Source organism: Mus caroli, unplaced genomic scaffold (genome assembly GCF_978045245.1).
Source record: "Mus caroli unplaced genomic scaffold, Mus_caroli_1 scaffold_2, whole genome shotgun sequence".
NCBI classification, from domain to species: domain Eukaryota; kingdom Metazoa; phylum Chordata; class Mammalia; order Rodentia; family Muridae; genus Mus; species Mus caroli.
In genome coordinates this window covers 142,841,458-142,856,741 of record NW_028227257.1, presented here as the reverse complement: position 1 = coordinate 142,856,741, position 15,284 = coordinate 142,841,458, and the positions used below count along the sequence as shown (strand labels likewise).

The 15,284-nt window shown below is 40.3% G+C and overlaps 1 protein-coding gene across 8 annotated transcripts in view; it reads right to left on the bottom strand.

The window, feature by feature from the left end:
- Positions 1 to 15,284, bottom strand: part of Dennd1a (DENN domain containing 1A) — a 500,745-nt gene that overhangs the window by 251,507 nt on the left and 233,954 nt on the right. The gene's annotated exons all lie outside the window — the stretch shown is intronic.

Below are 15,284 nucleotides of genomic sequence, written 5' to 3'. Positions count from 1 at the left end.
GCGATGGAAAGGCTGCAGGGAGATACCTGCCTCAGCTGTCAGCCTGGATCCAAGCTCCTCTCACAGTTCAGGTAGCTTGGCCCTCACATCTAGATCCAACTGTCAATGGGGAAATGCTGCTTTGTGGGAATCCACAGAAAATCTTAAAGTTAAAGGAGCTGAGGTAGTGCCACAGATACCTCTCCACGTAGCCAGATGAGCATTGTGGGCCCATGAAGGCAGTCCAGCCCTATGTTCCAGGAACTACTCTAACAATAACCCAATTCACAATCGTCCTTAAATGGCCTGATGGTGTAGTAACCATGGTTTGTATGAACATAAGGTAGGTAGCCAGAAAGTCAGCACAGGCTGGATGAAAACCTTCTACTTTTCAATGTGTCAGCTTGATGAGCTGCTTACTTCAGAGCTGAACTCAGGTACAGAGTCCAACTGAGATCAGACTCTGTCCTCTGATCTCACCTCACTAAATGGATGATGGTTAGGCTAGCCATTTTACTGAGGGGTGTGTGTGTGTGTGTGATGGGATTGGGATTACATATCTGTACTACCTATTTAGCTAAACACCTAAGGTAGAGAATGGAAGCTGTAGCAGGGTCCTGGAGTTCAAGAGGGAGAGAAGTTATGGCAGCAACAAAAATGGTGTGGAAAGTCAAGGCGAGCAGAGAGATCATCAGGAAGGCAGTCCTGTATGGGAACGGTGATAGGAAGGCATCAGTGTAGGACACCCAGGAATTGTGCAAATGAGATGAGAAAGATGTCTACAGTAGGAGGAGGTGGCAGTTTCATTTAAAGTGTTGGTCCAAATACAGTGAGGGAATGCAGCTGTGCGGGAAGATGTAGCAGGAGCCTGGTGACATACTAGGAGAATGATCAAGTAGCTAAGTGTGCAATAGAAACCAAGGGTCTTGATACCAGATATGTGAATTAGAAATATGGTTAGGGAAGAAGTAAGAATGAATCCTGGCTGGATACAGCTGTGAAATCATGACACATAGAGATAGCTAAGATACAGAAATATAAATATAAATGTGCACAATCAGATTACAGGTACGCACACTCATATACACATAGTAGAGTGAATGGCAGGAAAGGCCGGTAGGAAGAAATGTTTCTATTATAATGGGCACTCTCAGTGTCTAGATAAGGTTTCTTCTAAATAGCATTCTTTATTAAGAATGAGGGTTCTCTATAGAAATGTCTGCTTCCAAGGCAAGAGCTAAGAAGTGCTTTAAGCCATATCAAGCAAGTCTGTGTTTACTTCGTGGTATGGACATATCAAAAGGACACAAAAGTTGGTGAAGAAATCCTACTGACAGGATCTGTGACAATCAAAGCACGTACTAACAAAGGGATTAGACAGAGTCCTGGCAGATAAAAATGACAAACAGAACATTTGCTGAGTGATGAGGCTACTTGCATAGTCTGGAAGAGTCTTCACAATCAAGTTGTAAATCACAGGGGAAACAGAAAGGAAAACCCCAAGGTTACAACCTTCATCAAATAACAGAAAAGTACAAAATAGTGTGTCACCAGACAGAATGCCATAGAAAACAGCACAACTTTATCAACTTCTTGGCAGGGAAGCAAAGCATTATCTTGAGGAAGCATTAGATATATCACACAGGCAGTTATTCTCCAATGTAAGAGCCTTGCTGTCCTGTTCATAAAGGTGCTAAAACATTGAGGAGCTGGGCCAGACTAAAGCACAGATATAACTAATAACTGCAAAGTTAATTCTCAACTTGATTTCTTAAAAATGTGAATCCAAGGATTTCACTAACATTTTCATTTTTATGATTGGTATGTAGTTATGTAGAAGAAAAATGTTTTTTTAAATGCATACTAAAATGTTTGCCTTTATTATTATTTTAACCATATGTCCCAAACAGGGGAGGAAAAAAGCTGCCTTGTGTGTTGAGCTTCCAATTTTTTATTTAAGTTTGGCTAGTATTTAAAACACTACGTACAAAATAGTGTCTTCCTCTATCAGAAAGAGTATGAAGACATCATCTAGACTGCACACCATAATGGCTTTAGTTGAAAAGCAAAAGAAAAGTTTAAAGCATGGCCAGAGAGTCAGCCACACTGAGAACACTGAGAAGGTGGTGGCAGCTGTGGAAGCTATACTTCATCTCAGAGAGGCTGAGCTTCAGCTGGACTCTGAGTGAGCTGGGACCCAGGGAGGTGGGAAAGCTGGAAGCAATGGGCACAAAGATCAGCACAAACAGAAAAACACCTCTCATAAATAAGGGCTGGAGCAAGGATAATTGTGAAAGCTGGAGAGCATCCAGGGCTGGACTCTGAAGGACCAAACTAATGGGCTACTTGATTACTCAGCAACTAAGATGGGGAGGGACCAACGGGACAAGGAAAGAGAAGTAACATCCTAGGGATGAGTATTGAAAACCAGGAGAAAGTGGCTACCTCTCTTAGTAAACTCAGCTCTAGAAGAACCACTGTCTGACTTGCTTTCCTGAAATGAAAACCTTAGCTAATATAATCCAGTCATCCTTAAAACTTGAAAAAGATCAGTAAAATATCCTGGCTCTAGTTTAGAAGAAAATAATAAAAAGAATTTATTGTAAAATTTCAGCAAATAAATACTTGGGGCATATTATATGGGAAGATAAAGTGAAGTAATAACTTCCTGGCAGGGCACTGGACATATGGCTATGGCAACTTGAGAACAGTTCTCCAAGACTTGGGGACCTTATCGATAAAAAGAAGCAACAGGGCTGTAGAGATGGCCCAATGGTTAGGAACATTAGCTGCTTTTCTAGAGTGCCTGAGCCTCCAACTCAGGTGTCTCACAACCACCTGTAACTCCAGCTTCAAGGGATCTGACACCCCCTTCCAGACTCAGTGGGTACCTGCAGTCACATGTGGATATGCCTAGACATAGGCACACACTTACACATATTTAAAAATATTTAAAATATTTTATTAAGAATGCAACCAGGGGCTGGTGAGATGGCTCAGTGGGTAAGAGCACCCTACTGCTCTTCCGAAGGTCCAGAGTTCAAATCCCAGCAACCACATGGTGGCTCACAACCATCCGTAACGAGATCTGGCGCCCTCTTCTGGAGTGTCTGAAGACAGCTACAGTGTACTTACATATAATAAATAAATCTTTAAAAAAAAAAAAAAAAAAAAAAAAGAATGCAACCAGCCACATTGCTCCAAGTCAGTCTCTCTTTCTTTCTCTTTCCTTCCTTACAAGGTTTCTCTGTGTAGCCCTAGCTGTCCTAGAACTCACTCTGTAGACCAAGTTGGTCTTGAACTCAGAGATCTGCCTGCCTCTGCTTCCTGAGTACAGGGATTAAAGGTGTGTGCCACCACCGTCTGGCCATATCATAGTTTCTTAAGCTTTTGTACTGACAGTTAATTTTTTGCCCGAGAAATTTCTATGTGACCTAGGCATAACACTGTGCAAAATAGGTGTACAAACTAAACATTTAACAATAAATCATAAAGAAATTCACCTTAACTATTCTTTAGTAAACTTGTAATTTTACCATTTACTAAATATAAAAGCAAATTTGCATTCTAATCAGATGGACGTATTTGCTTATTTTCACATAAAAAATTAAATCCCGATTAAATATTTGATACCACAGATAGAGTATCATTAATGATTTTCAGGGTTTATCATTATTTTTGTTTTTTTAAGACAGGGTATGGCTTTGTTATAATCAATATTTTCACTTTATAATCATCAGCATGGAGTAATCAATATTTTCACTTTATAATCGTCAGCATGGAGAATGCTGCTTCACACAAATACTTGGTACAAAATAGCAGCAGTTCAAACAATTTTGTAAAATCAAATATTCTAATACTATAAAATCTGATGATACGCTAATTTGATACTTATTGACGGTAGGAAAGCATTAAAAGCATTTGCTTTCCTTATATAACTAAGCCACTGTTCCAATAAGAGCTGAAAAGAAAAGACAGTGAAAAGCCTGCAGTTCATGACCTAACAGCTCAGAGTCTAAGCTGATGTGCTCCCACAGCATTGCTGGCTGTGTCATGACAGATGAGCAGTGTGATACAGACAAGCTGGCCAGAAACACCAAGACCCATTTCACATTTGGTCTTGAGTTACTGTTTGATTTTTGGGTGTTCAAAAGTCTTTACTGTTGACAACTGTTGACATACTTGCATGCATGTCCTCAACATTCAGCCATAGTTTAAGGATCAGTACCTAACTTACAGAGCTGACATACAACGAGAGGAGCCCAGTCTAGTGCTTAAACCCCACTCCTGGGCTTCCCTGGTTATTGCTCTTGCTGATCTTAGCTATGATCTTAATTTTCTTTGGATCCTGGTTTCAGAGTCAGGGGTTCTTCATGCACACACACTACAGGAGACATACATCCTATGTCAAGCAGAGTGCATCAGAAAGCAGAATCATAAGAAGAAGAAAAAAAAATTCAACAAGATGTGGCTACCTCAAACAGAAGTTGCTACTCTGTCCTTCTTGTGGGACTGAGCATCTACCCCAGATCCTCTGCTAGTGTCTGTCAGTGTTTGAGTCAGACAGACATCAGCTGTCCATGGGGTAAATCATAACCCACACTCAGGACGCAGAATTTCACAGAGACACTTTAGAGAGCTGGACACCTGCTCAGTGCTGACAAATGAAGACCTGGCAGCACCAGCCCAGATAACAAACAACCAAGAGAGAAACAAGATAAAAACAAGCATGGTGACACAACAGCTACATCAAAAGGAAATGATTTCAATATCAAAGGACAAGAGAAGCCTTTGGGAAAGTTCTCAAATACTTAAAGAAAAAAAAAAGACTTCTTTTCTGGTTATGCTATGCAAGTAAAACATGAAGTGTTATCAAGGCAGAGAAACCACAACCCCTTCCCTTAGAAACCCATCTGACTCATGAATTATTCTGTCTAAGAATTAAAGCATTGTTAAAATTAAAAACTAGATTTTGTTGAAGTCAATTTATTTTCAAACTCTTAGATCCATTCTTCCTAGATAAAATTCTAAATCCCACCCCCACCCCACCCCCCCATTTTTACTATGCACTTGTGGCATCTGTTTAACTGGATAAATTTTAATCCAGGAACATGAAGGTGTTTCAGGCTTCCCCTATATGAGGACTCCCCAAAGTTGACTCTACATGCTTGTCTTTTTCACTCCTACTTAACTGTTCAACTCTGTGTGTGCTTGGCTATGCCACACATTCTATGGCACAGCTTCCTGTGACAGAAAGCAATCATTGCTATAGTCACTACAAAGGCCAGGACCATTGGCACCAGAGGATAACAATCAGTCTGCACTTTTTAGATGGGGACCCCAACTTAGCGGGCTGCATTTTGGTTAGGAAAATAACCCAGGATTAAGAACCAAACATACCAAAAGCTTGTTGGAATCTGACAAATAATTAGAACATTGGTGATGCATATGCTTAGGGTGGGCCAAAGAATAGCTACAAAAGACTTCTTACCCCTTCCCTAAATCAGCCCATCGATTATTCCTCTTCTCATTGTCTTATTGGAAACCTAATTTTCCAAGTACTGACAAGTCCTTAAAGCATCCTGTAGTAGGCAGTACATTTATCTGTATTTTTTACTGCTCTTTCCTCCAAATGTACTGAAGAGAAAAGCTCTGACATGATTGCTCTTATCCACTTCTCCACCTTCCATTCTTTCCCTTCTTCCTGACTGGTGATGGGTGTGGCCCCATCAGAACCTTCCATAAGACATACCTCCTTCCCCATCATATCCATCCCCAAAATACTCTCACCTTTAGGCACAACAGAAATGGATCATGGGTGCTGGCCTAAGTTTACTAACGTAAGCCTTAGTACTGAACTGTGCATACTCCTCTCCAGGAGGTAAGCACACAGCTCTTTCCTGAACTAATACTGCAGCTTCAGTAAAGACCTCTGTGGAATTTGAAATAGCAGTTTCCAGCCCAGCATCACATGTTACATGTTTTCTAGTGTGTGCCTGGTGTTCTGCACAGTGTGAACACTTCACACTAGCAGAGCATACAGCAGCACTGGGTCAGTATAGTGTTAGAGGATCACAAGGGGGCAGAGCAAAGATTTCAAAAGCTTTCCCAGAGAAGTGACTCTACCAACTGCACAGCAGGAAGTTGTGGACCAAGCTTGTTCCTCCTTCCCCATCTGTGGAATGGGGATGGGACACCTATCCTTGAATGGCTGTCTGGAAGCTATGATATGGCTGAGTATAGTGTTGAAATACATCTCCAGCTGTGCTTGGAGCAGCGCTAACTTCCTTCACCCTGATATTGCCGCACTCTTACTGTTAATGAGACCAAAAGTCAAAGTAAGAAAAAAACACACCCCCTTTGGGAGATCAAAGCCAGTCCTGCCCAACCTGATCCTTCTGCTTTGCTCACAGCTGCTAATCTTGAATTGTAAATTTACTATGGTATCCAGTTAAGCTCAGAATCTCTGATTTATGCCCATAATTAATATCCCATTGTGATAGCTATTATATGTGCACAGGAAAATGTATTGTATGTGCTGAATGAATACAAATATTAATTTGTATTATGGAGTAAGTGTTCACAACAGACAGACAGACAGACAGACACACACACACACACACACACACCTCCTGTGAAACACCCGTGCTTATATAGACCTGCTGAAACATACACTTGGATTTGATTTTGGAAACAAGGCTCCTTTCTTGATGGGTACTCAATAATTGGTGCTTTTAGAGGAAGTGTCTGTTGTCTTCTTTCCTGAGATAGTATGACTGTGATTGAGGGATATTGCTCTAGAAGAGAGCACAGGGCCTGCTGCTGTTACCACTGGTGAATGCTGCTATTGGGAGACCTTAGGAATAACATCACCTGCACTGACAGCAAGCTGTAAGTTTTGGTATTTCCACTGAGTCCAGAGAGGGTGAGCACACAGGCCTTTCATCATGTTCCCAGGAGTTTATGGGGCGGCCCACTCCTGTACTCACACACCTGCAAGTTTCCCCATTCAGATCATCTGACTTTATGGCTGGAATTACAACTATAATATAATATAATGGTCCAGTGAGGTTCTAAGCCAGGCCCACCTTACTGAAGTTTTCATAGCCTAAGAGAGACATATTCTCTCTCTACAACTAGAACAAAAAACAGAAAAAAGACAAAGGCAAGAAACAGTTCCATAAGAAGTTCTGTCCTACTTTTAATAGTAAACAACAAAACTAATTATCCCATGGAGATGCTACTTGACATCATTTTAGAAGAAGTGAAAGTTAATAGGGAAGGGAGACACTTATCAAGTGTTAGTTGCCTTGATATAGTACTTGTTGTAGCAGCTGTATGAGGGCTGTCCTGTTTTACAGAAGATAAAACTGAGTCTCAGAAGCAGAATGACCTTTTTTTATGATGGTATGGCTACTAAAGCATAAAACTAGTCCAGTTTGTATTCTCAGTCCTATTTGCTCCATAAGAGTAGTGAAACTGAGAAGAGACATGGAATTCTTATCTTGCAATTCTCACTGTAACACCCTGGTACAATCAAAGCTTGCCTCCAAAACTCTGAAGCTATAAAGTACCTTGAGCAACCCAACTTTGGCTACCTCCCAACAATTCAGTGTGTTTTCTTACTTTGCCAGACCCAGGGATACCCGTCATGTGCCTACTCTTCCTTGATTTAGGAATTAGAGGGCACATTATATTGGAGATGGGGGTGGGGAGAGCACATCCTGGGGGAATTTCAAGTTTCCAGTGCCTGAAGTTGTGACCTAGATGTACATTTTCAAGAACTTACTAGAAAGACCAAAGCTTATGTCACAGGTTCTTAGGCTGTGTAGTCTTCTTAAATCTAATGCATGAAGCTCTGTGTACATGCTGTGGTGACATTTAAGGAAGCATTAGATTAAACAAGGTACCCAGCTTCCATGAACAGCACTCATTTATTTCATCTGCACCCACATCTCTGTTTGAATGCTCTCTCATTCCATCGCAAATCTCTCTATAAAAGTGTCTAGCTGTCTCTTAAAGCCATTTATGCTCAATGCTTCAGTGCCTTTCCTTGGCGACTCTTTCCATATACTTAATTTCTTTCAGAGAAACATTTCTGTCTCAATTCACAGAACAGCACACCAATCACCATAAGCAGGCAGGCAGGTAAAGGGAGAAAAGAGAGGCAAGCATGAGGTGAAAAGGCAAAGTATGAAGGTCGCTGGTCCATTAAAACTAATGTTTTGGAAGCAAAAAGTTTGGAGCCAAAAGAAAATGAATCTAGCACCTACCCCCAAGCAATCAGAGGGCTCTGAACTTGAATTTATAACTCAAACACTCTGGGCCATATGCAACTTGAGACGCACAACGGGTAGCACTACTGGGGATTTATGACTTATGACTTGTTCATATTTAATTTGTAACCAAACACTTCCCCTTCCTCTTAGCTACCTTAGAACTCTTGATTAACTCTTGTTTTCACAGGTCAGAGGTTAAATAAAGGAAGGGAAGCACTCTGGGGTGAGACTGCCCAGAGCACCACATCCAAGAGTGACCCTGTGCAAGAAACATTAAAATAAGTGATAAGGCCAGAGATTGCTCCAGACAGCTCATGTTCAAAGGCTCCTTTGGGTACTAGGCAGACCTGAGCAAGGAGAGTTGACAACAAAGTCAGACAGGAAGCTGGTCTGCTCTCAGTTACTTCTGGTGACTGCATGGCTCTCTCACTAAGACAGTTCTCATAGTGTTTCTCTAAGTAAAGCTGAAGGTTTTGAGGAAAATAAAGGAAGAACCTGTGCAAGCCAGGTAACCTCTCTCTTGTTTCCCTAGGCCACAGCAATCCATCCTATCAGCTAGACTGTGCTACTCAGAAGAAAACCTCTGCCTCTACCCAATTTTGTAGCAGCAATTCTGTGCTGGGCAGAGGAAAGCAGAATTCTCCACAGTAATCTTGAAGAAAAAAACAATCTGTCCAAGCATGACAAGATCCTAGCTCCAAGAACCTTTGCTGCTGTGCTGCTCAAGATACAGCAATGTGAGTAAAATATCATATGGACTTCTGTTAATTGAGGGATTTACCAATGCCAGGAGATCATCTTGAATTTGACTGAGTGATTTCAAGTAGATGCCAGAAAATGGTTTAGGAAAGTAGAGCATAGAAAAGCTAGGTAACTTGCTGAAAGCACAAGGCTTCAAAGATCAGGGTAACAGCTTAGTCTGCATGAGTTGCTATTCCAACAGGTAGTCATTCTCCAAAGAAGTAGTATAGTCAAGTGTCCTCTGAACACTTTACACACAGTACACTAACTCCATTAGTGTTTTTAAGCTGCTGCCCAAATGGAACAAATTGTCTAGCAGCAATCTTTCATTTGTTTCTTAACATAATTCAGGTTCCTGGGCAGAGGTGCTAAATGACCACTAAGGCTAAGTTTCTGCGTGTGGAGCTATGGTAAAGTTAGGAATGTCCAAAAAGAGGCAAAAAGTGCAATACTTGGGGAAATCTAAGCAGCCACAGGGAGAAAGCCATGCATCCTGTACCATAATTAAAAATAGCCACTTGGTGAAGCTGAACTTTCCTCTACTGCACCCCTCAGCAGAACAGATGAACTCAGACCTGAACACCAGAGGAATTGGGAATCCAGGACATAGTGATCGGAAGTGCAATACCAGATTACCATTACTCACTCTCTGCTGCAACCATGACAGAAGCTCCACCACTCAGCCATCCTGATTTTTTTTATGCTTAGGGATTGTTGTTTATTAGAAGCCAGGGGAAGAACTTTGCAATATTACAAAAGCCAAAAATTCACATTATAAAGCCCTCTCAAGATATAACTATAATTACAAACTTTGAAAAAGAAACATTAAAAATTCAACTTTGGAAAAGGATACCCAGTCAGTAAAATTCTTGGCAGAAACCAGATCCTCTAATATAATTTCTTAAAGTCCTACAGTAGGAAAGAGCAAGACAGTTGCCTTCTAATGAGTAACATGAGTAACTACAAAAATTTACATGAAGACCATAAAATGAGTATATTTTAACCTTTTTATTTCTTTCAGGAACTTTATTTTCCTTATTTTATCTGCATAAATCTTGTGACTTACTTAATTTTTGATAGTATATTATATAAATAGCTATTTCTTATAATCATAAATCACACAGACACCTAAACATATGCTAAAAGAACATTTAAATACATTGTATTTAATCCAGGCAACATGAAATTATGTTTTGGCTTGTTTTGTAGTCATGTGAGAAAATACCTATAAAATAAGATAGAAAAAGAAAAGATAGAAGAAGAAGGAGAAGGAAGAAGAGGAGAAGGAGGAGGAGGAGGAGGAGGAGACAGCCATGCTCACTTTACTATACACAGGCATGCACACTCTCAGAAAGACAAAATAAAATACTATTAGTGTTCATTTCAAGGCTATGAACTATAGAAAACCTTTTCTTTATCCCACATTTTCCCCTAGATCTCCTATGGTTTGTGTCCCGAGCACATGGTATTTTAAAAGTTAAAAAGGAAAGCCTTTTCTCATGCTACTCACAATTGAAAGCATCCTAAGTGTACAATAATAATGGTTATAATGAACTATGAGATTTCTGTCTAGAAAAGTATTTAGTACACAAAATAATTATAATATATTTAGATATAAAGCAGGCTCTGTATTATGTATAATTTTTTCTCATATTATCCCAGTGTCCTAAAACAAATACATATCACTTTTTGGATGGCAGTGAAGGTCACTGGTAGATGCCCTGGGCTCAAAATCTAATACCAATAAACAAACAGTTTTTATTTATTAATATATTAATTTAAAGAAAGCCCCCTTGAAACAAACTCCTCTAGGCTTCCAACTACTGGTGTTCTTCTTGGAGTTGGGGAGGCAGGCTATAAGGGAGCAAAGCGGAAGCCTGTTTTCCTGCTTCATTACATAGCTTCACTTCTGTGATGACCCAGTTCCCAAACAAGCCCCCAGATAAAATGGCAACTGATGCTCTAATAATTGCACATGCCCAAGCCTACTGCTCTTTCTCTGAACAGCTCCTATCAGTTGTAGCTCTAGAACAGAAGTTGATATCTAAGTTTTTCAGTGACTTTCCTTAGGGTTGGTAGAGATGTCTGCAGTTAACCCTGACACTTTTTTTTCCTGAGGAAAGACAGAGAAGCCAAATCTGCAAAGCAAGCTAGATGAATGACAAGTTACTTCCATCTAGAGGGGACAAGATATAACAAAGATCCAAAAAGCTACAAATGGCTCACTTAGGGCGTGTGCAGGATGGGGGTAGGTGGGGTGGGTGAGGATGTTGCTCCGTATGATGGTTTTGGAGAGGGAGGATGGCAGTAGAAGGAGGAATCTTGGGTATAAAGGTTGTGGGGGTGGTCCACTTCTAAGGAACCTTCCAGGCTAGACTCTAAACTGAGAGCAGAAGAGAGATCAGATAAAGGACAGAACTGAAGGTGTACATGTCTGGAACCCAGGAGACTACAAGACTTAAGACCAGCACATCAGTGGAAGTCCTGGGTGTGTGTGGTAATGGTGGTTTCCTCAGAGCCACTTCCCTTTGCAAAAGGACAGACTTCCTGTTTACCTAACAAGGTGGAGGTTTGGAATAGGTTAAGCAAAGTACCACAAAAGTACCTGCTACAGTTCAAGGAATATATCAAGCACTGAAAAATAGGTAGCTTCTGCTTTGATTATTAGGTTAGCGATGCCTAACTGCTCCCTCAGGAGAAAGAATGGTGCCCAGCCATATTCGCAACAGCTTTTAAATGCTTGTAAAATGCTCAGTGCTGCAAGTATATGGATATTCTTTATGATTTAAAAGGAAGAGTAGGCTGAGCCAATGGGGAATTTCTAAATTAATATTTATTCACTTAACATAAGATAAAGATTTTATTTCAAAGACAGAATAAAAGCAAAGAAAAAAGTTTTAAGATGTGAGCACACATATATTAACAGAATTAAGGAATGAATGACTCTCTGCAAGCTAACGCTACAAATGCTTCCTTATGCTTTACTAAGTGAAGAAATAACATATATTATACTTAACTAAACTAATTAGCTAAGACCCAACCCTGGGTCAGCCAGTTACTCTAAATTGGTTCTCATTTTGTAGAAGGAATATAAACACAGATAATATAAGTGACTTCCCTGGAGCAACATATCCTCAGAATCTAAAGGACACCCAAACAAGCTCACAGTCAATAGTCCCAAGTGAGGGGCAGCTCTCTAACACTACTCTACTTCCTTCCTATTCTTGCTCTTTCTCCCACCAAGTGAAAAAGGAGGAAAGTTCTCTAGCCTAGGAGAAAGAACTGAAGGGTCTCCTTCAATGACTAGAACTGCCTTGAAGCTCAAAATTACTTCTGTATTGAATCTGCACAGCCTTGTCCTAACCAGGATTTGAAATGGTATCTGTTCATCTCAGTCTTCTGCACAGTTTGATAACTTCTCTGCCATCTACAGGACTTAGACTTCTATGACTCATTTGGTCACCAAACATGTATTGGTAGTAAGACCCTTTGAAGGAAGTGGGTGAATCAAACACAATCTCCAGTCTCAGTGTCTAGTGGGGAGTCAGACCTGCAAGTCATCAAGTGTCATGACTGAGCAAATCCTATGAAGGAAGAAGCATAGGCAACCAAGATCTCTCATGAGTGTGATTCCATGTACATGGGAGGCTCCCTACCCCACCAACAGAAGTTGTCAACAGTTATAAGAAGAAGGGGCTGCAGAGCTGGCTCAGCAGGTAAGAGCACTAGCTATTCTTCCAGAGACCCAAGTTCAGTTCTCAGCACTCACATGATGGCTGACAACCATTTGTATGTAACTCCAGATCTGGGGATCTGATGCCTTCTTTTTCTGGCTTCTGTGGACACTACAAACATGCTACACAAATATGCATGCAGACAAAACATCTATACACATAAAATTAAAATAAATAAATTCAAAATTTTGAAATGGTTACACAGAAAAACTTTATTTCATTTTTATTACCTTTTATTAGGAGTGGGTAGACAGTACTGGGAACTGAACCCTGAACTTTGCAAATGCTAGGCACTCTACCATTCAGTTACATTTCCAGCCCCCCATATATGCATGCGTGCGCACGCGCGCGTGCGTGTGTGTGTGTGTGTGTGTGTGTGTGTGTATTTAACAAGACGACAGCAGAAGATCATCTACTTTATAGATTGACAGCTGAATGAAGACCATGAGAACCCCAAATCCAATAGTGGTCTCCACAAAAGGTTTTCTGATTTTTATGAACAATTTTCTTCTACCTTTTTCTGTTAGTTTTTTTTTTTTAAGGCACTTTTGTCTGGGTCTAGAATATAAAATCAGAAAATAAATGGCAATTCTTACTACTGTGAACTTTCAATCAGCTCATTACAGACCAAAGAGACATATTTGAATGCACATTGCTACATTCATTTACCTATTCTGTGGAGCTGTTCAATTACACTATTGCAGATTTTATATATATATATATATATATATATATATATATATAAAATGCAGCATGTTTCTTTCAAAAGCTGGTATTTGGAAGAAAGTGATTAGAACAGCATGCTATGATACGCTAATACAGAGGTTTCATTTAACAGACAATGGCGGTTTTTGAAATGTTCCCAGTACTTTAAATCACTGCACTTAGAATTCATGACTACAACATCTCAACTTTTTTCTTTATTGCTGTACAATATATTCCTCTGTCACTGTGAATGCAAACAAAGAGCATTACCACAAGAGTTTTATTAGTGTTTGTAATCTTTTAAAAAAGCCATTTTTAAAGGTAAGGCACGGGTACAGGAGGCTGTTCAGGTTGCATGGATACTGAGAAGAATAAAACACTATAATAAAGGGGCAAAAACAGAGTGGAGAGAAAAGGCTGAATGAAGCAAGAGGAAAATCTTAAGCCCAAAATTTAAGATCTCCTCAGAGGGACAGGGCACAAAAGAGCAGGAGTTTGTTCTAACCAGAAGCAGCTGTTGCACTGGAATTAGGAAGCATTCCTAATGAATCAGCAGTTCTTATAATACATACAGCCGACTTTGAAATGTGAGGACTCTGAGATGAGAATTTCTTTTGATATATTTTTTACAGGGACTCATTAGACAGAGAAGAGGCAAAGACTGAACATGTTCCTCTCTAAATTACTATGGCTATCTTCTCTGGGTCAGTTGCTCAAGGTTAGGTAGGCTGGACACTGGAAAACAAAGAAGGAAAAAAACAAGAGAGAGAAGCTTCTCTGTCAGCACCCTGTGAGTCACCTCAAGGAGACTTCAGAAAGTGCCATGTAAAGGCCACCTCTTCCTAAACACTGCCACATTATGTCGGTTCAGGCCTGTTCTATCTGGAGGAAATTAGACCTCTACAGACAAGAAAAGGATCTTTCCTTTTACATTAAGAGAGAGCTTGGAATTCTAACCCAATGAAGATCAGCTTGCAGAGTGCATTGTTGTTTTCCAGATCTCCAGTTTTCCGTTAAACAATTACACATACATGTAGTTGTTTCACACCCCTGGGTTCCATATTCCTCTTCTTCCTTGCACCATGTCTAAAGGAGGCTCTCTGCCTGAGAAACTGATGAAAAGTTCATTTAAAGGTATATGTTCTCTTTATTATATAGCCTACTAGATTCTCTTCAACTTATCAATCAGCCTCTAAGTTTTCTCCTTCTACCCTTCCCTATTCTCTGCCCCTCCCTTCTGTTACGAGTTTCCAGGATTTCTGGAGCTTCAGTACAAAACCCAAAAGACTGGGGAGTGAGAGGCATGGCAACACCAACAGTACCCGGCCCTTAAACTTGAAAAGAAAAGGGCATGACCCACAGAAACGGCTTTTCACAAACTGAGGACTTTTCAGACACTCCCAACCAAAGAAAAGAATGTAGAGGAGAAACACAAACACCTGAGGACCAAGAGAAATGAACTCTGCCATTACCAAGCCAGACAGGACAGAAGAGGCAGAAATGAGCAACTTCTTAGAATCTTGGGCCACTTGTGGGAGCAGATGTTATAAAACAAAGTTCTACAGGTTCAAACTTGGCAAGTTACTTAACCCTTGTTTCCTTTTCTATAAGATGGAGTTATCTACTCAAAAGGGTTGTCATAACAGTGCAGTTCATGATACAAGTTCAATACAGTTTCCAGGCTGAAAGTAATCGACGGCAGCTGCAGTCACTGTTCCTAATGACTCCAATAGCAGATAGTCCCTAGGTAAAATGAGGAACTGTCCTAAGGGAGAAAATCAGGATATACAGAAAAGTTAGCAGATAAAGGTGTATGATCATAAACATGACTTTTAAAGTATGTACA